The sequence below is a fragment of the Nycticebus coucang genome, chromosome 12 (assembly GCF_027406575.1).
Source record: "Nycticebus coucang isolate mNycCou1 chromosome 12, mNycCou1.pri, whole genome shotgun sequence".
Lineage (NCBI taxonomy): Eukaryota > Metazoa > Chordata > Mammalia > Primates > Lorisidae > Nycticebus > Nycticebus coucang.
The window spans coordinates 46,344,959-46,366,296 of record NC_069791.1 but is presented as its reverse complement, the minus strand read 5'-3'; the positions used below and the strand labels follow the sequence as shown (position 1 = coordinate 46,366,296).

The 21,338-nt window shown below is 42.0% G+C and overlaps 1 pseudogene; it reads right to left on the bottom strand.

Annotated features, from left to right (window-relative positions):
- Window positions 1-442: 442 nt before the first annotated feature.
- On the bottom strand, window positions 443-725 carry LOC128562783 (COX assembly mitochondrial protein 2 homolog; annotated as a pseudogene).
- Window positions 726-21,338: the final 20,613 nt, after the last annotated feature.

The following is a 21,338-nucleotide window of genomic DNA, read 5'->3' as shown; positions in this document are numbered from 1 at the left end:
GGTTTCTCTTTGACTGGGCAGGAAAACTTTGCCTTTGGTAAAGATTTGTCAGAGACCTTGTGTCTCTGACAATACCTGGGGCCCAAAGTCATCCTTGGGCCAAGGCCCAGAGGTTTCTTGAGGGTGCCAGCTATAATTTGTCATTCTTTTTTTTTTTCTACTCTACTTAAATAATTTTATTAAGGGAGACAAGCTACTCAAATGTTAACTAGTTGTAAACAAAGGGAAGGAACGTGGGGGAAGTCAGGTTTGTTGGTAAAGGAGAGAGAGTACTAAAGGCTCTGCCCAACAAATACTCAGAACCAGGGTTTTCATATTTCTCCATGGCTCAATTTCTCATGGGTCACTTTCCATGCAAGAATTCTGTACACCAAATAAGATAGGATTCTTTTAGCTATCAACCAAGAGTCTTCTCTCAGCCAAGGTGTTCAGTGGAAACAACTTATTTTTCAGATCCCTCTGGAGGATCCAAAAGTCTCTTCCACATCGCGTCACCATGATCCCTGCTCTTAGTCCTATTTCCAATGTACTCTTTCTGCAAGCATTTTCTTATCTTCTGATCAAGGTCATTGCAATGACCAAAAAATTTCAGAATGTTGTGATTTTTTTGTGACATTCCTTAAGCAAGTTAATCAAGATGTTTTATTCTTCAGTGTGCAAGTGTGGAGATAAGGCAGGATGCATCTTTAGGAGAAGGTGGTGAATCACAGCAGTGCAACCATGAGGCTCAGCTTCCTTATCCAATGATTTAACATACTCAGCAAGTCCTCAGTAGTGTTGAGAGAACCGAACTCGTGGCTACTCCAGGGGTGCTCACGAACTGGTCCACGGTGGAGACATCTCCACCGACAGCTGGCAGCCCGCAAAGCCTGAACCTGGCAGCTGCACAGGCAGTGGACGCCTGGGTGTTCTCCATGGCTGTCCGGCCTTGAACTTCTCTTGAGGCCCACCACAAGGAGGAAGTTCTGCCTGGTCAGCTCTTTCTTACTTATGCAAACTTGCAGAAGAATTATCCCAACAGTCTCAGCCACTACAGTATATCATATTTCTGGTAAATGCAAGCCTCCCTGTATGGCTCTGAAGTTTAGACTACCACTCATGAGAATAAAGCAAAAGTCCATCCAATAGCATTGTATGCACACCCTGGCAGACACTTCCTGCCTCACTGCATTCCTCCCCTGACCGGATCAGGTGTGTGAGACCAATAGCCAAGGCCATGATACATGGTTACTTTTTTATATTTGGAATTCTCTTTCAAATATACCATCCACCGGTACTACTAACCAATCCTGGAGTAACTGGGAGTACCCATTCCTAGGGTACCTAAGAGCCAGGTGTGATGGCTTGTATGATTCTCCCCCAAGTTTAGAGGAAGGGTTGCCTTCCTGGGCACTTGCTGGTCTGAACCAAGCAGCTGCAGAGTGATAGAAACATGCTTAGTAGATGAGGCTGGGCGTGCTGGTGCCGATGTTCTCTGTTCTAAGAGCAAAGCATGTCTTGTGTAATATAGATGCAGGCTTGGCCAAATGTATATTCAGTAGTAGGTTCCTCCCATCCCTGTTAGTTGGAGATAACGATTAATGCTATTCTACCAGTAGGGTGAAGTGACAGGGGGTCAAGAAAAACATTCTCAGCTTAGAGCAACAGGCTGTGAGATGCAGCCAATCTATGCAATCCTAAGTCCCTGGGCATGGATGGAATTTGTTACCAGCAGAGAAAGCCTTTATAAGAGTTTAATTTTTATGTGAGACTGAGTTTGTGGGAATGAGTGACAGAGAGGTGGAGAGGAAAACAGGGACAGAGAGGGGAGAGAGTGAGAAAGATAATGAAAAAGATGAATGAGAATGAATAGTGGTGGGTAGAGATAAAGAAAAAGCAATATAAAACAGAGAAGGCATAGAAATGAGGTAATGACTTCTGATAATTGTGGAAATATATCAAATACAACTGTTTAAAAGGAGGGATTAGGACGGTGAACAGGAGAGTTGAGAGCATGGCAGTAAATAGAATAAGGAAGACTTGAATAACAGGAAAAAAAAAAAGAAAAAGGAAATACTTCAAGGAATAGGTAGGAAACACGATGTGCATTTGGAATTTAAATGAAGTATTTTGTCTCCTAAGCTTTTAACTTACAATGTGGTCTGCCGATGACAGTCTAATTCCCAATTAAGATATGCTAATGGGGCTGACCATATAGCATAGACTCACCACGCCTGATAAGCACCTTAGTTTCTTTTTGGGTTGGGGGGAGGGCAGTTATCTTAAGTTTCCAATTCCCAAGTGTCCCATTGGCCTTCCTCCTCTAAGGACACAAATGACCACACATGGTTCTAACTAATATTTGTTTTGGTCTAACATTTCATCTCTAGAATTGACTACTAACCGCTCGTGTAAATTTTGTATTCCTCCATCTGTTTTCAGTTACCTTGATCAAAAATAATATTCACAGAAATTTTTTTATTAATGGAGAAAAATTGGTTTCATTCTGGTCTACTTATCTGTGGATAAGGGTAATTATTTTCCAGTATGGAAAGCATCTTAGGAGGCTGCACGCACGGCTTAGAAGGAGCACTGCCAGCAAAGGGGGAGCGTGTGCCACAGTCAACTTGCTGACCTGCACATAATAGACAATGAATATTAACTGAATCACGGTAATGGAGTGAAAATCTGGATTGCCCTTCTAGGGATGTTAGAAAGGGTATCAGAAAATGGCAGGAAGACTTAATATACATAGTGACCAACTGGTGAGCATCCGAGCATAGTGAAAGTCACTGCGCATTTATTATCACATTTCACAGCAGCAGAGCCCGGCCTTGTCCACATGCAAATTTCTCCCATGAGAGTTTTTGTCCTGTGGTACTGTGGGAACACCAGGCTCCTTCCCTATGGCTTTTGGGCATCCCCAGGAGTTGCTTATTCCATTAATGCCATTGCCAAGTGCTTGCTGCAGAATTGTTCCAGCTTTTTGTGTGGCTCACTTTCTTTTTTTTTTTTTTGAGACAGAGTCTCAATTTCACCTGCAGTAGAGTGCTGTGGCATTGTAGCTCACAGCAACCTCAAACTCTTGGGCTTAAGAGATTCTCTTGTATCAGCCTCTCAAGTAGCTGGGACTACAGGCACCTGCCACAACACCTGGCTATTTTTAGAGACAGGGTTTCACTCTTTCTCAGGCTGGTCTTGAACTCTTGAGCTCAAGCAATCCACCTGCCTTGGCCTCCATAGTGCTGGGATTAGAGGCCTGGCCCTGTGCAACTCACTTCCATCTCTCTATGGTGCCCCAAGATTTCTGGTTTACCGCACCCCAGAATGTCATTGAGACCCTCCTTTTATTTCCCAAGCCAACAGGAGCACAAAGGCACAAATGATAGTAGTTAAGTTGCAAGCTTTGTGGTCAAACGGCTTGGATTTAAATTCAGCTCTTAAATGGGTAGCCCCAATATGTGCCTTTAAAAACGTTATTTAACGTCTCTGTATCTCAGTTTCCTTCTCTGTGAAATGGGACTGATAATAGCAGCTCCTTCATGAGTTGCTATGACGACTAAATGAATTAACTCATTATATGAATTAATTATTTTGTGAGATCAAGCTTGTGAGAGTGACAGCAAGGTACAGAGGAAAAAAGGGAAAGAATGAGAGAGGAGAAAGTGGGAAAGAATGAAAAAGACAAATGAGAATGAATAATGGTAGGTAGAGATAAAAGAAAAGCAATATAAGGTAGAGAAGTTAACTCACTTTAACATGTCAGGTGCTTTGAAAAACACCTGGCACATTGTAATTAAGGCTCAGTAAAAAGATGCTTGCACTCCAATGCTTATAGTAGCACAATTCACAATTGCAAAGATGTGAAAACAGCCCAAGTGCCCATCAATACATGAGTGGATTAATAAAATGTATATGCACGCCATGGATTACTACTCAGTCATAAAAAAATGGTGACTATCTTCTGTAATAGCCTGGATATAATTAGAGATCATTCTCCTGAATGAAGTATCACAAGAATGGAGAAATGAACACCACATTTACTCAGTACTAAATTGGAACTTGTTGATCCACACTTAGGTGCACACATGAAAGTAAAACTCAACAGAATTCAAATAAATGGGAGGGGAGGAGGAAAGGATGGGTAAATTCACACTGGATGGGTATATCACACAGTTTCTGGGTGAAGGGCACACTTGTAACTTTGACTTAAAAGATACAAAAGCAAATTATGTAACCAACACATGTATGCCCCTGTAATATTCTGAAAAAAAAAAAATCTTTTAAAAAGAAACTGTACTGACTTATAACTTTCTTAGGTTATGAGCAAGTGACCACTTTGGGGAAAAAACAATGTGAAATTGGATAATAGATCCTGCTGCTGCTGGAGTCCATAGGCCACTGCCCAGCACAGTCTCGCATGAGCTGTCTCTCTCCTTAGTCAGTCTCCACCATCTTGTAGGAGTCATGCTCTTCCAGGCCATCTTCCACCTTGTCCTCGGTCACAACCTCCACTCAGAGTCCTGAGGAAGTCAAAATCTGTAAACAGCATGACCAACTCAGACAACCCTTTCACTTTTGTTATTTGGAAGCCTGAGGTCTTCATGGTCTTAATCCCTTTCCCCAGATTGGGCACTGGACCTTACATTTGTGTAGCCATTCAAGTGTTTCAAACAAAACAACAGTCATTCTCCCTCAAATTAGTTCTCCTGGTATTCCTAAATTAATAACAGGCCCTCCAGAGGCTCAGGATTTTTCCATTAGCAAAGGTTGTTAAAAACATATCCTTTGACCAAGGCAAGCTTGTTTGGAGCCCTTGAAGCATGTTTCATGTTGTTGATAGCTGTCATCTTGAAGAAATATCTGGGGAGCCTCATAAAATGGCCTGGGTACTAGATGTGAAGAAGAGATACACTTGGTGGTAATGACTCTGAACACTGCTCCTTGGAAACATCTGATGAAGCTGGAAATTGAAAGTAATGATTATTTATTAAGATACATGCTTCCTTTCACTACAAACTACACTGCTTTTCTGTTTAAATCATCCTGGCTTGTATTTTGACCACTTTGCAGGAATGATATTCTTGAAAACTGTTGATATTCTATAAATTGCTATGTCAGGGAGCTTTTCTAAATTCACACTTCCTCCTTGGTTCTTTAGATCGGGACATTTGACTGTTGAAATTCTGTTTTCCATTGGATCTCTTGGTCCTATAATCTCCTGACTTTCCTTGAAATTTTGTTGCTTCTTCTTTAACATTTCTGTGGCCTTCTCTTACTTTCTCTTTCCTCTAAATGTTATTGTGGCCCAAGGATTCTAACAGGAATAAGGTGGTATCTCATTATGGTGTTAATTTGCATTTCCCTGGTGGTTAGTGTTGATGATTTTTTAAAATATGTTTTTTTGCCATTTATATTCTTTTTTTTTTTTTTTTTTGCAGTTTTTGGCTGGGGCTGGGTTTGAACCCACCACCTCTGGTATATGGGGCTGATGCCCTACTCCTTTGAATCGTAAGTGCCGCCCCATTTGTATTCTTTTGAAACACTTCTGTTCATGCCTTTTGTCCACATTTTAAGAGGGTTATTAATTTTTTTCTTGTTGATTTGTTTGTCCGAGTTCCTTGTAGAGTTTAGTTATCAACTCTTTATTGAATGTGTTGATTGCAATTCTGTAGGTTGTCTATCTCCTCTGTTAATTATTTCCTTAGCTGTGTAGAAGATTTTTAATTTAATCAAGCCCCATTTATTTTTGTCAGTGTTGTAATTGCCATTGAGGTCTTAGCCATAAATTCTTTGCCTAGATTAATGTCTAAAAGAGTTATTCCCTCATTTTCTTCTAGAATTATTATGGTTTCATACCCTTACATTTAAGCCTTTTATCCATCTTGAGCTAATTTTTGTGAGTGGCATGATAGAGGGTCCTATTTCATTCTTCTGCATGTAACTATTCAATTTTCCTAACACCATTTATTGAATAGGGCTTCTTTCCCCCAGAATGCATTGTTGTGTTCTTGTCAAAAATCAGTTGGATGTAGGTAGATAGTTTTATCTGTGTTCTATTCTGTCCCATTGGTCCATGCATCTGTTTTTGAGCCAATACCATGCTGTTTGGGTTACTATAGCCTTGTAATATAGTTTGAAGTCTGGTAATGTGATGCTTCCAGCTTATTGTTTTTGCTTAGAATTAGTTTGGCTATTTGGGTTCTTTTCTAGTTCCAAACAAAGAATAGAATTATTTTTTCTGGATCTGTGAAATATGCCATTGGTATTTTGATGGCAACTACATTGAGTCTTTAAATCACTTTGGGTAGTATGGATGTTTTAACAGCGTTGATTCTACCAATCCATGAGCATGATGTTTCTGCACTTGTTTGTGTCATTTGTAACTTCTTTCCTCAGTATTTCATAGTTCTCCTTGTAGAGATCTTTCACCTCGTTAATTATATTCCTAGATATTTTATTTTCTTTGTAGCTATTGTGAATGCTATTGACTAATTGATTTAACTCTCAGCCTGACTGTTATTGGTATATAGACATGCTACTGATTTATGTACATTGATTCTGAGTCTTTGGGGTTTGCTAGATATAAGATCATATTGTCAGCAAAAAACAATAGTTTGACCTCCTCTTTCTCGATTTAGATGCCCTTTATTTTTTTATTGCTCTGGTTAGAACTTCTAACTATGTTAAACACAGTTTAACTATGTTAAATAGAAGTGGTGATAGTGAGCACTCTTGTCTTATTCTGGTTATTGATGGGAACGGTTTCAACTTTCCCCCACTCAGTATGATGTTGGCTGGGGGTTTGTCATATATGGCTTTTATAATTTTGAAATGTTTCTCCTATGCCTATTTTGTTGAGAGTTTTTTCTTTATCATTTTTTTTTTTTTTTTTAGCAGGAAAGGGCACCAGGCTCTGGAGTTTGTTAAATGCTTTTGGCATCTTTTGAGATGATCATATGATCTTATTTTTGTTTTTGTTTATGTGATAATTCACATTTATTGATTTATGTATGTTGAACCATCCTTGCATACCAAGGATGAAGCCCACTTGTTCATGGTAGATTAATTTTTTGATTGCTATTTGTTGTTGAATCCAGTTTGCTAGTATTGAGTATTTCCACATTTATATTCATAAGGAATATTGGTATATATTTTTCTTCTTTTGCTATGGTCTTGTCTGACTTTGGTATCAAGGTGATACTGGCTTGATAGAAAGATTTGGGGAAGATGCCTTCCTTTTTGATGTTATAGAATACTTTCTGTAGTGGCTACGTTTTTCTTTGTAGATCTGTTAGAATTTGACTGTAAATCCATCTGGTCTGGGGCTTTTTTTGTTGGAAGATTTTTATTTTTGCTTCAATCTCACTGCTCATTATTGGTCTGTTCAAGAGTTCTGTTTCTTCCTGACAGTTTTGGAAGATTGTGTGTTTCCTGGAATATATCTATTGCTTCTACATTTTCCAGTTAATCTCTCAATGTATGCTTGTCTAGAGACTTAATTTCTTCATTATTTGTAAAACTTAGTTTTTCAGGATACAAAATTCTAGGCTGACAGTAGTTCTGTTTAAGAGATTGAAGATGGGGCCTACTCCCTTCTGGCTTGTAAACTTTCCACTCAGAAGTCTGCTATTAGCCTGCTGATGGGTTTTTCCTTTGTAGGTCAGTTGTTGCTTATATCTAACTTCATGTAGAATTTGCTCTTTCATTTTGACTTTGGCCAGTTTGATTACTGTGTGTCTTGGAGATGTATTTGCTATGGATCTTTCCAGTGTTTGATGTCCATCTCGTGTTTGGATGTCTGAACCTCTGCTGCTACCAGGATGTTATCCTCAATAATTTCCTTGAATAGATTTTCCATAATTTTAACACTTTCTTATTCTCCTTCAGGGATACCTATACTTCATATATTAGTTTGCTTTGCATAGTCCCATCTCTCTCAAAATTATTGTTCTGCCTTTTAGTTCTCTTCCCTGCTTCTTTAAATGACTGGGTTAGCTCCAGAGCCTTATCTTCAAATGCTGAGATTCTTACTTCTCCTTGGTTTAATCTATTGTTGAAACTTTCTTCTGGATTTGGAAATACTCTAAATGGCCCATTTCTTTAAGTTCTATTATATCTTTCCTTATGTTGTCTAGTTCTATAGTGACTGTCCCCTTAATTTCCCAAAATATTTTTTGGCTTCTTTTTGTGGTTTTCAACTTTTTCTTCAATTCCATTCATCTCATTTGTCATCCATATTCGGAATTCCATTTCTGTCATTTTAACAGTTTCTTTGTAGTTGGAGTTCATTGCTATAGCTCCATTGTAATCCCTTGGCGTTGTCAATCTGTTTTGATCTTTCATGTTGCCAGGGTTCTTTTGCTAATTTCTTTTCAACTGAAACATCTATCCTTAACTCAGGGCTAATAGCTTTACAAGGCACCTTGTAACAAGGTTCCTTGTTGGTAACTCTTGTGCTTGATTAGAAGAAGGGGAGGTCCCTAGATGGCACTTTTTCTGCCCTGCTCTGGAATGTTGACATGACAGAGGAGAGGTATGTGCACTGAAGCCTAAAATGCAGCTGTTCTGATTTGTTCTGTTCATGTGTGATCATCTCTGCTCAAGCCTGTGCTGAATGCTGTTTGTGTTGGGTGTTGGGTATTCACCAGATTGTTGTAGGATATTTGATTTGGAAACTGGGTGAAACTCTCTTTACTAAGGGTGGTATTGTGGGAATTGCTCTAGCCAGGGTCTCCCCATAGAGGTGACAGTAACAGTTGGATGAGACTACTTAGGGAACTGTTGTGGGTTCCCAGGCTATAGGTGTTTGCTTGAATTAGGTTGTAATGTACTGGTGGCTCAAGGCTGGGAGTTACCCTGGTGGGTTGTTGGACTTTGGAGTAGTTCCTCCAGCCCTGCAGTGGTGGTGGGGCTTGGGGGATCCAGGTGCAGTGCTGGAGTCTTGAGAATGGTGTCTTGGGACTTGGCAGGAGTTCTGGAGGCATGGGGCAGAGCCTTGGGATTTTGCATGAAATCTTCAGAGCTGGGACTGGGGAAGAGCCCAAAGCAGGGCTTCTGAGCCAAAAGCAGGGCCATGCAGGTGGCAGGGTTGATCTGACCTGGGGCGTGGGACCAGGGCTGAGCGGGTAGGAGGCAGTTAGGGTGGAGTTGGGGCTAAGCAAGTAACAGGCTGTTCCATAATCTTGGGGACTGTGTGGATGCCAAGTCACATGGGGAGAGGTTAGTTCCAGCAGCTCAGGGACTGTGGAGTTCTCCCTGTTCTGCCTGGAACCTGCCAAAATATTCACCCAAAGCCTCTTAGGTTGGGGCCTTCTGGGCTCCAGTCAATTATTGTGATCACATCTGTTGCTCTGCAGGGGAGGAGTGCGTGGCTTCCAGACCCAGAGTATGGCTCAGGGGAGCCTCAGTTAAGTCCACTCCCTCCCCAGCCCAGTGCTAATCTAGTGCTAGGCACTCAAGAGCTCTTGCCTGATCCCCACTGTGACTGTTTTCTGGTGCAATGATTCTGCACAGACTCTAGGTAGGTTTCCAGTCTAACCAGGAAGAGGTATGGGGCAGTGGAGGGGGTCGTGTCCCACTCACATAGTGCTAGCAGGGTAAGCATAGTACCCTGGTGCTCTATCCTCTTCTGCTCTGCACATTCTTTGATTTTGTATATCACCCTGTCACCTTGTTTTACCACAGTGAGTGTTCTGTGTTGCTTCTGTGTGATTTCACAATGCTTCTTCAAAGGAGAGTGATCAGTACATAGGTGGCTGCCTACACTTTTCACTCCTTTCCTTGGAAGCAGTGTGCTGGCAGACTGCTTCTAGTCCTATATATCTATATCTATATCTATCTATCTATATATATTTGGTTTCTAAAGTCAATGTATCTTATGTTACATAATAAAGGAATAAGAGAAATAAAAAAAGACATGTGTAATATATGTATAAATACATACAAATATATTTTAAATAAAATAGTGAGGAGATACTCATGACAATTATAGTCCTTCTTTCTGTAACTTGTCATATGGTCATAACTGGTGATCATACTACTTTCTTCTGGTGTCTGTTCTGTGTTCCCTGTGCTTTCAGCAAGCACCTTGGGTCGTCATGGTTCTTTACATGGTGTGCTGACCTAAATCTTCATTCCTGAAAAATCTGGATCATTCATAGTCCTGCCTGAAATGGGTTGTTGTAATTTCTTGTGGGGCATGGTAATACTAAGAGATGCCAGAAGGGATCTCCTGCATTTTAGACTTGTGCTTCCTTATCTTCATTGTGGAGTAGTGGTACACTTTCCCCTTGGTGGTCTGGATCCGTCACTCCAGCCAGCATTGTAACATCCCTCTTAGAATGATGACTTAGACGCATGAAGAGCACAAAGTGGCTGGGTGAGTCTTAATGCCCAGTTTAATGGAATCATTATTGTTTCTTGTGGCAGCACCATTCCTCCCTATAGAGCTAAGATCTCTAGGCCAATGGAGCACCAAGTCACAGGAACAGGAATTTTGCTAGTGGGTCACTGGGTATAACAGTGAGTGTCACTTCTCCCCCTTTCTACCCCTTGATTCCTGGGCCTGTGAATCCTGTCTATGGGAAGAACAGCACCATATGTTGGAGCATATATAGCCTTCTGAAGATTCTTGCTTCAGCCCTGTGAAGTACTGTTACTTAACTGTCACTGTAACTTCAAAAGACCATTCCAGTGTCCTACCCAGCCAGCTGCTTCAGGAATGTCAGGAACATGGTAAGACTAAAGAATCCCATGTGTATGAGCTTGTTGCTGTGAAGGGAGTTTCTTGGTCAGAAGCAATGCTGTATGTGCCAATCTAAATAACAAACAGAGAGGGGGACTGTCTAGAAGAAAATGATATTTATTTGGGAATGGATAGGTCCAAGTTGACTTTTGATTAACACGTTCGTGTTCTGGGGATTCATGTAGCATTCTTGCCTTTCCCTGAGGGGTCAACTTCAGTTGTCCTATGCCTTCCTACCCTATGGTATATAAGCCCTGGGTGAAAGGGTAATGCTGGGGGGATCCACCATCTCATCTTGACTCATGGCTACTTAGGCCATGGCTTCTGCTCATAAATCCCTATTAATGTTCTTTCTGAGAAACTGGATATGTCAGCTGCTTTCTTTGGTCTCTCAGCTTTCTTGGATGTGGGGGGTAGGGTTGCACAGACCTGATCACCATGGAACAGCATTGCAATGGGAATATACATGCCATAGTAAACTATGGTGGATTCCCCATCAGTAGATTAATGCCCTCCCTGTGGAGGGGAGTGAGTGAGTTCTCATTCTATTAGATCCTGCATGGGCTGGTTGTTAAAAAGAACCCAGCACCTACCCTCTTGCTCTCTCTTGCTTTGTCTCTTGCTATGTGATATCTGCACATGTGGGCTTCCCTTAACCTTCCATGGGTGGAAGCAGCCTGAAGCTCTTGTCAGAAGAAGATGCTGGTGCCATGCTTCTTATACAGCCTGCAGAACCATGAGCCGAACAGACTTCTTTTCTTTATAAATTATCCAGCCTCTGGTGTCCCTTTATAGCAACACAAATGGATTAAGACAATTGTATAATTGTTTTGAGATAATTATCCTTGGCTACAAGAATCAGTAAGAAGGGTGGTACTAGTCCAAGTTTAGATAGGCAGTTGCTGGGCAGATGTCCTCAAAGAAGTATTTTTTAATGCATAAGGTTGTGATGGCCTCTGTGCAAGGTTATGGTTATTGTAGCATCTGTTGTGATAGTTCTTTCTATCAGGTATTTGGTCATGAGAACCCTTTTTTCATGGCTTTTCCTGGTTCTACTGGTTGGGATTTTTTTTTTTTTTAACACAGTTGACCCCATTTTTGTTCTGGCAGCTTTCACATGTAGAATATCAGGATGGTGGATAAGGCATTCTGTAAACCCATGAAAGATAGTTTTGGCAAAGGCATTTTGTGAAGGGAGGGCAAATCCATATCCAGAGTAAGTGTCTATTCCAGGAAGGACAAAATGCTGCCTATTTCATGACAGAAGCAGTTCAATGTAATCAAATTGCCACTGGGTAGCTGGCTGATAATGCTGAGAAATGGGGCCATAGTTAGTCTCTGTTGCTGTTAGATCAAGCACTCAGATCTCAGCCTTGTCAGCCTTGGTGAGTAGAAGTCTATGTTGCTGAGCCCATGCCTAGTCATCCCTGACACTCTGGTCACTTCTGTTCATTGGACAATGACAGGGGTGGCTGGGGAAAGAAGCTGATAGAAACAGCCATCCTATTCACTAAATTATTAAAGTTCTCCTCTGCTGAGGTTACTCATTTGTGGGAATTCACATGGAACACACATATCTCCACATCTTTCACATGCTTAGGTCTATCCACATACCTCTTGTCCAAATTTCTTTGTTATCAATTTTCCAATCATGTTCCTTCTAACTTCCTGACCATCTGGTCAAACCATTGGCTATACCCCATGAATCAGTATATAATTACACACCTGGCCACTTTTCCTTCCAAGCAAAATGCACAGCCAAATGAACTATCCCAAGTTCTGTCCACTGGGAAGACTTAACTTTCACCAATGCCTTCATGGATGTCCCCAGAAAGGGCAGTAATGCTGCATCTGTCCCCTTTGAGATGATCTGCATATCCTGCAGAACCAGCTGTGAACCAGCTGTGAGTTTGCCCTTCCTCAGTCACCTGGTCATAGAATACTTCCCACAAGGCCATAGGGACTGGCTGGGAGAGAGGAGGTAGTGCAACAGGAGTGGGAACAATTTGGGCCACTTCTTAGTGTACCTTACTTATGCCTTCCACGTGATGATGCAGTACTGCTTGCAAACCCAACTGATGTCTTCGTGGGTCACATAAATCTAGGTATATGACAGACAGTTCAGATCACATGGTAATGTGGTGGTAGTCCATGGTCAATATTAAGTTTCCACTAAAGACCCAGTAGGAGGCCAAGAGCTGTCTCTCAAGAGGAGAGCAGGATAATGTCAGGGCCTTGCTTTAAAATCTATTTGCCAGAAACACTTCAAGCAGCATTGGATCTTCTGGATCTTCTGGCCCATGTGGCAGAGCAGCTTTGTATAGCTGCATGCACCTGCTGCAGAGCCTTCTCCTCTTCAGGGCTCTACTCAAAACTAGCAGCTTTTTTAGTCAATTGGTAGATAGGCTGAAGTAACACACCCAGATGAGGAATATGTTGGCTCCCAAATCCAAATAGGTCAAGCAGGCATTGTGCTTCTTTCCTGGTTGTAGGAGGGGCCAGATGTGATAACTTATCCTTCACCCGAGAAGGGCTGTCTCATGCCCTACACCACTGGAACATAGAAATATCACTGAGATAGAAGGCCTCAAATTTTAGTTGGATTTATTTTCTACCCTCTGACACACAAATATAAGTCTAGAGTGGTTCCTGCTTCTTACTCACCAGGTCCAATCAGCATAATGCCATCAATGTAGTGGACCAGTGTGGTATCTTATAGAAGGGAAAAGCAATCAAGATCCCTGAGAACTAAATTATGACATAGGGCTGATGTCATAGAGTTGATGACTCCTAAGGTAGGATAGTGACAGTGTATTGCTAGTCTTGCCAGCTGAAAGTAAACTGCTTCTGGTGGGCCTTATGGACAGATGTGGAGAAAAATGTATTCACCAGATCAATAACTGTATACTCAGTACCAGGAGACGCGTTAATTTGCTCAAGTAATGAAACCATATCTGGTACAGCAGCTGCATTTAATTGTTATAATCAAGCTTATAACAATTTTCTGTCATTTTGAGGCCAAATAGGAGAGTTGTAAGAGAATCACCACCCCCGTACTGTTCAAGTCCTTGATAGTGTCACTAATCCTACCAGAGATGAGGTATTGTTTTTGACTATTTTCCTACATAGAGGCAGCTCTAATGGCTTTCATTTGACCTTTCTACCGTAATAGCCCTCACTCCACAGGTTAGGGAAAAAACGTGTGAATTCTGCCACTGCTAAGTATGTCTATTCTGATTATACATTTAGGAATGGGGGAAATGACTATGGGATGGTCTGTGGAGCCACTCGACCCACTGTGAGTTGAGCCTTAGCTATAACGTTGATCACCTGACCTTCAAAAGTTCCTACTCTAACTCAAGGGCCACCATGACATTTTTAGTTTCCTGGAATCAGTGGTCAGAGCCAATGTTCAGTAGTACTGAAATCTCTGATTATTTATCTTTTCCCAGTGCACAGTTACCCTGGTAAAAGTCTGTAGGTCCCTTTGGGGAAGTATGGAACAAAGATTAACAGTATGCCTTTCTGCAGTGTTCTGGGGTCCTTCTTGGATGGGACATGGCTTCCCCTTCATTCAGGGGTTCTGGGTCTGTAAACTGGCTTGAGTCTGGGAATTGATTGAGGGACCATGACTTTCTGTTTTTATGAACTGAGTTAGACTTCTGTTCACTTAACCTGAAAGTTTTCTGCTTATACAGATCAAGTAAGACTGCAGTAGGTTTCCCATCTATTTCACTTCTAGGAACACCATGATTAACTAGCCAGTGCCATAGCTCTACACAAGTCAGACTGTTCTGATTCTGACTGTGGCTTTGCCTCTGCTGTGCATTGGCAGTTGAATAAAGACACTAGGTCCCTACCACCATGGATCCAGTTATTACCACTGCATTAAATGACAGAAGTTCCCACTACAACATCCTATGGAGTAAAGAAATCCTAGGGGTCTTTGGGGATGCCCTCACAAATCTATTTCTCAAAGTATTGATGAAAGGTTGTGGACTTTTCCAGTTTGGATAGGTAGGTTTTAAGTGACAAATCTACTATAGCATTCCAATCTCCCCAAGCCTTTGAATCCCTTCGTCTACAGTGACCAAGGGAGATAGGTATCTCCAGCTGGCTCCCTTCTGATCTGTTTCATCCAACCAACCAAACAACTATTGGAGCCTTTTTAAAAATCCCTAAGCTACAGCATTAAATGCAGAATCTCTGCTTAGTGGGCCGATATCAATAAATTCAGCCTGATCCTACTTCATGTTCCTTTCACCATTATCCCATACCCTTAATATCCATTCCCACATGAATTTCTGCTTATATAAATTAGAAAACTCAGTTCTTTTGGAGTGTAGTGGACTTTCTCATGGGTTACACATTGTACCTCACCATTATAGGCTGGCCAAGACATTAGTTATAGGTCTAAAAGCAAAGAGGGGAAATAGGGGTAGTTCCAGAGGAGAATCAGTTGTCTGCTTGGCAGCTACCTTGGGGGAGGCTATTTCCATTTCCTTAGGCAATGAAGGGCTAATCCCCTGGGAGGGGGGAAAGGCTGAAACCACTGGGGTGGGGGTGGGATGCTGCTGCCCCCCCCAGTAGGGGTAGGGAGGGAGGCCATGATTGCTGGCAAACAAGCTCGTCAGAATTTGGAGCTCAGTGCCTCCAACCTCATCAGGGTCTTCCCACATCTCCCCCTCCCAACTCACAGGATCCCATTCTTTCCCAGTCAATGCCTAGGCTTTAACAGTGGACCTCCAGTGTGACCGAAAGCTCAACTTTCATTGTAATTCAGCCAATTCCATGATGAGGGCATATGTTTGATTTTCAGTAATTTCACCTCTGTGGTTACAGGAGCAAAGATTCTGACTCAGGGCACACACAGGAGCTCTTAGGCTATTTATGTAGAGCTGGAGCCAGAAACTTGGATCTCTGAGCTTGTAGTTTTTTCATCACGTTGCCCAGTGACATTAGAAGCAACTAACCAACCTCATTAAATTCATTGGTCTTCCACAAATGTTTGAAGGTATCTAACACAAAGTCAGCAAGTTCCTTTCCTCTAATAAATGTTTGGTTTGGAGTATTAAGTGAAGATATTTTACATATCTCTGTGAACAGTTTATGCCATGGATCGCTGGTGTTCTCTATACTATTAGAAATAGAGTTCTTAGCATTTTTAGGCCTAATCGGATTAGAATGAATTCCAGAAACCCTAAAACCAATTAAGGAAATGTATTCTTAAAATTGTGTTCCTCTAGAACCATTCCTGGCACCAAAATCTATATAATTCAGAGTTCTCCAGAAAGACAGAGAGAAACCAATAGGAGACAACCAAAAAATAGCCGGGCATTGTGGCGGGCGCCTGTAGTCCCAGCTGTTCGGGAGGCTGAGGCAGGAGAATCGCTGAAGCCCAGGAGCTAGAGGTTGCTGTGAGTCCTGTGACATCATGGCACTCTACCGAAGGCAGTAAAGTGAGACTCTATCTCTACAAAAAAAAAAAAAAGAAAGATAGATTGAGAGATGGGTATCTGAGAGGGCATTTATTAAGAGGCTGAGAAGTCCCATGACAGGTTGTCTGCGAACTGGAGACTCTGGGATGCTGGCAGCAAAGCTAAAGCCTCAAAACCAGGGAAGTCGATGGTGCAATTCTAAGTCTCCAGTCTCAAGGCTGGAGAGAGCCTGGAGTTCTGATGTCCAGGGCAGGAGGGGGAGAATATCCCAGCTCCATGAAAGGGAGAGTGAGGATCTGCTCTTCTCTCCTTTTTGTTCTATACAGGCTCCCAGCTGATTGGGTGATGCCTGCCCACATCGAGGGTGGGTCTTCCCCCCTCAGCCCACTGACTAACATGCTAGTCTCCTCTGGAAACACCCTTGTGGACACACTCAGAAGTAACACTTTGCCAGTTCTCTAGGCATTTCTTAATCTACTCAACTTGACACCTAAAATTAGGTATTGCAACAATATGCGATGTATTTACATGCTTATTTATTTTCTGCCTCTTTCATTCGATGGTGAGATCCAAGATGACCACAACTTGGTATTCCTAGCACTTAAAACTGAACTATAGTAGGAACATAGGCCACCAATGAAATGTGGCTGGAGACGAGGCTGGAAGGAGTAGAAACTAATGCTTCTTCCAGGACTACAGAGAAGGAAGCGCCCCACGTTTTCTTTCTTTCTTTTCTTTTTAGCCATTTTGCATTTTACCCAAAGGATTGACATGTATTTCTGGACTCAATGCCTCAATTCATTGTCAGGCAATCACTCTCTGTGAATGGTTCCAGTAGAGACCATTAGAGCTAGCAGTGGGGTCTATGTAGCTCAGACACCTGGGCTTTTACAAGGTAGGGGTAGGACAAGGGTGGGAATGGATGCTGAGAGGCAACTGCCCCCTGCAAGAATTCAGAAGAGGTCCACTAAAATTGCAACCCTCAAAACTTGAGTGTGCTAAGTGGCCACTATACAAAGTCAGTGAAATAAACACCCCCCAGTCCTGCTCCTCCCACCTCCTTCCAACTAAATCCTATGGTCTAAAATATATGCCATTTGCCATTCTGTAAAATATACAAAGGGCACACTGTCATACAGTTGCTTTGAATGGAATGAAAAAATTGAATGAACAAACTGATGGTTAAAATTCTGTACAATCTAATTGTGCAGTAAATAGAAATATGGGAATGAAGCAGAACAGTATTGTCTATGTTCTAAGATGCCCTGGGGGAGAAAGGTGCAGGGGCATTCAGAGACATCTAAAGCACTGCTGGGAACTGTTTAGGTTTGGTTTGCAAAGAATTCTCCCCAGAGGAGGTTGTTTCTATAATTTATAGGTACCCTCCAACAGGTGAGGACCATTTCCTACAGGAACACTCTGAGCTAGGGAGGGACAATGGCGTCATCATCCGTGATGCCAGCATGCTTATTGGTACCCACTGCACCTTCCCATAGGTGAAAGAGGTGAAGATCCTGAAGCCAATCCTAGAAAGACAGGGCCAACTACTGTGGCCAGTCTTGGGCTTTCTCAAAACTCCCAAAAGCCCTCTCAGCAGAGTTTGGGCAGCTCTGGTGGGCACAATGTTAGTGTATACTTTCATACCATGACCCTAACTCTGCTCTTTGTGGCTCCTGAAACCCTCAGCATACCAGCCAGGGAAGGGCATGTCACATGCATGCCCCAGGCTCAGAGGAAGCTCTGCCCAGCCCTTCGGAGAGGACTGAGGGTGTGCACCCATGTTGGTCAGGGTAGTGAAAAGATGCTGTCCACCTGTGCTTCGAGAGTCCTCTGATGCCTCCAAGTGGCTTTGGTCAGGAAGTCTTTTTGACCTCAGAAGTTCACCTTCAAGGCTTTCATACTGACTCTTCCTCTTTGCACAATTGCCTCTTTTCCTTTTTTTGGTCGTTGATGATCAGTCATTTTTATCAGAATTAACTTGAGTAACAGAAGTCTGCAGGATTTGTAGATAATAGCATGGTCCTGGGTTGTGCTCAGTAGTGGAATAATTATTAGAAGGACATCTGTCCCCTACCAAATATCTCCTTCAATCCCAGAGTGTGAAAATCCAACTTTAGCTACTCTTTTGGATCAAAATGCAAAGCTTCTGACATAATATGGGAGGATTAAAACCTCAACACATGTTCTGTTTTCCACCCTCTGGTCCAATAGCAGAGACAGTTTTTCTCAGATTACCTAGTCTCTGTGATACTAGAGCAGAGTGAAGCTTTACATGTCATATGTCACTTGATTTTTTAAACCACTTTGTGTGGCAGATTTCTTGTTTTACAGATAAGAAAATTGAGGCTAAAGAGAATGTAATTTTATTTCTTTAAGCATCTACTTCTTCATCCAGCTAACACATTGACTGAATGTGTGAAATGTAACAGACCTTGTGAGGGCCACCACAACAGTGAGGTGAAGTAAAATAAGGCCTGTGACCCTGAGGAAGTCCCAATCAAGCAGGACAGGAAGACAGGGAAATCTTCTGGTAATCATAGCAGAGCTGTATATATAGCTGGTTAATGGATGAACCGGGATCATGACTCAGGTCTCAGGACTCCTGCTCTAATATTTTTCTATTGCATCAAACTGTCTTTTTCATTGTAGCAACTGATTTCCTGATGTGTGAAATGCAGCTCGTATATGTGAGACATGGCGTAGCTAATAAAAATGATGGCAGTTCACTTCTTATGGAAACATCTTTAAACAGCCTTAATGAATCCTATGAGATAAAAATAATCATCAGGAACACCTTTAAAACTGTCCTTGTAAAATTGTCACTGGTCTTTCACCAGTTCCTATCACTCAGTGATGTCTCCTGCAGTGGCAGCAGGTATCTGTAGCTTAAGAATCATGATAGAAGTTCTGTGGTTCATAATTATGAGTCATTATTAAAATTCTTCCTTGGCAGCACATTATTTCTCTCCCAGCCAAGGTAATTTGCATGGCCATTGCTAATCTGCACGGCTGTCCAGCTGCAATAGAAGGGCAGGTAGAAGGAAAGCCTAAGGAGATGTTACCTGCCCAGAGCTTTAAGGAGGGGTCTGAAGCAATGCCATCAACAGGCATGTGACAAGAATCCACAGTCACCGAGAAAACTACCATCAGAGTCAGGTAGAACCCAAGAGACCATCCAGCCCAGGCCTGGTGATATAACAGAGGCTTAGGGCAGTGGAGTGAGCAATATGGAGTCGGACAACAGGTCAGCGTCAGACCCAAGGGCAGGCGGGGTCCAAGGTTCCCAGTCCTAGATCCTAAGGCTACCTCAGCAGGAGTAAAAACAAACGACATTCATTTGGCCAACCATTTTGGGAAGAGGCATAATTCAAAAAGGAATGAAGCTGAAAGGATTTTAGGAATAAATTTTATCTATGATTGTTTCTTGACAGCCATTGAATAGTATAGCTCTGTCCTTTATATCCAAATGATCTTTTACCCATTGAAGCACATATTCATCATCTTTTTTTTTGGTTGGGGGTGAATTATGGGTCTCTTGAAGAATGTGATGAAAACTGTAGAATAGAATGTATATTGTACATATATTCACAATTGTACAAACATTTTTAGGGGTTTTCTGAACTTCTTGAATCTCATTCATGGCACAAATACAGCACTCATATAATTTTAAAGAGGCGCTATGGCTCAAAGAAGTAGACCAGATGTGGTCATGACCTATCTCAGCAGTCTCCAGGAGCTTCTTGATGGGGGGTGAGAAGGAATTCTGCCAGTAGTCTGCCTTTGGACACACAGAGGGTGCCAAAAACTGTATACACATTTTAAGAAAGGAAAAAAAAAAGTATTAATTAATTACACACACACACACACATGCACATGCACCCCACATCCCCACATCCACCCATCCTATTGGTTCTATTTTTCTGGAGACTCTTGACTGACATAGTTTATCCCTAAGAGCACTTACATTAAAATTGTGGCAAAAAAAGAATCTGAGGTCCAGGAGTGACCCTCTCTTGTTTCCTAACAGTAGCAGTTGTGTACACCTCTGCCAGGGTGGCAGGTAAAACTCGTGCTTGTTCTGACAACTCTTACAACTAGTCCTGAAAACTCATTATTTTTGTGATATGTAAGCAGTTTATGAACTTTCAAAACCACTGGGATGGTCCAACAAACTAAAACGATGAGATTCCTAGAATGTAGTTTATAAGAGCAAACATAGAGTGATCAGGCCAGCCAATATAAGACTGGTGTCAGAGCAGGATTAAATTGATTGAACTAGGGTTCAATTGAATTGTAGTCCCTGGAGTGGCACACCGCTTCATACCTCTGTGCCTTGTACCTGCTGTTCCCTCTGCCTATAATGTAGAACATCCCTATTTGTTTTATGTATTAGTCAGCATTTCATCAGAGAAACAGAACCAACAGGGTGTGTATATGTCCAGAAAGATATTTCTTTTTAGGGTTGGGCAATGCAATTATGAAAGCTGGCAAGTCCAAAATCTGCAGGTGGGCTGGCAGGCTGAAGATGGAGGGAAGAACTGATGTTGCAGTTTGATTCTGAAGGCCGTCTTCTGGCAGAGTTCCTTCCTGCTTAGGGGAGGTCAGTCTGGGGTCGTGCAGTGGTTCTATCATAGCTCACTGTAACCTTGAACTCCTGGGCTTAAGTGATCCTCCTGCCACAGCCTCTGGAGTCACTTATATTATGGGTGTGAACCATCATGCCTGGCTCCAAATATATTCTTAATACCTCTTGGAGTTCTGGCCTTCTTTTTGTCTTCTCTCAATTTCTGACCAAAAGAGATAATGTAGACCACGTAGGTGGTGGTTCCACTGAAAGATCAGAGGTGATGGCTGATGTATTCACCACTTTTTTCTCTATTTGAATTTATTATTATTAATCTTGTCAGGGACAGTGGTACTTTTGAGGATCTAAAGAAAGCTAAGGACTCTTTCCCCAGAAAAATGCATATACATTTGGCACTTAGTCATATAGTCTTAGGGCATTCATGGACCCCAGAGACTCCAGGCCAAGAATCCTGACTTAACATCTCATCTCCTGTCTGTCCTTTGCCTCAAATGTCTCTCTCTCTCTCCACACACATATAAATACACATACAGTAGAACTTATGTAAGTTGAGCAACCCTGGGACTGTAACAAACTGGTCAACACACAG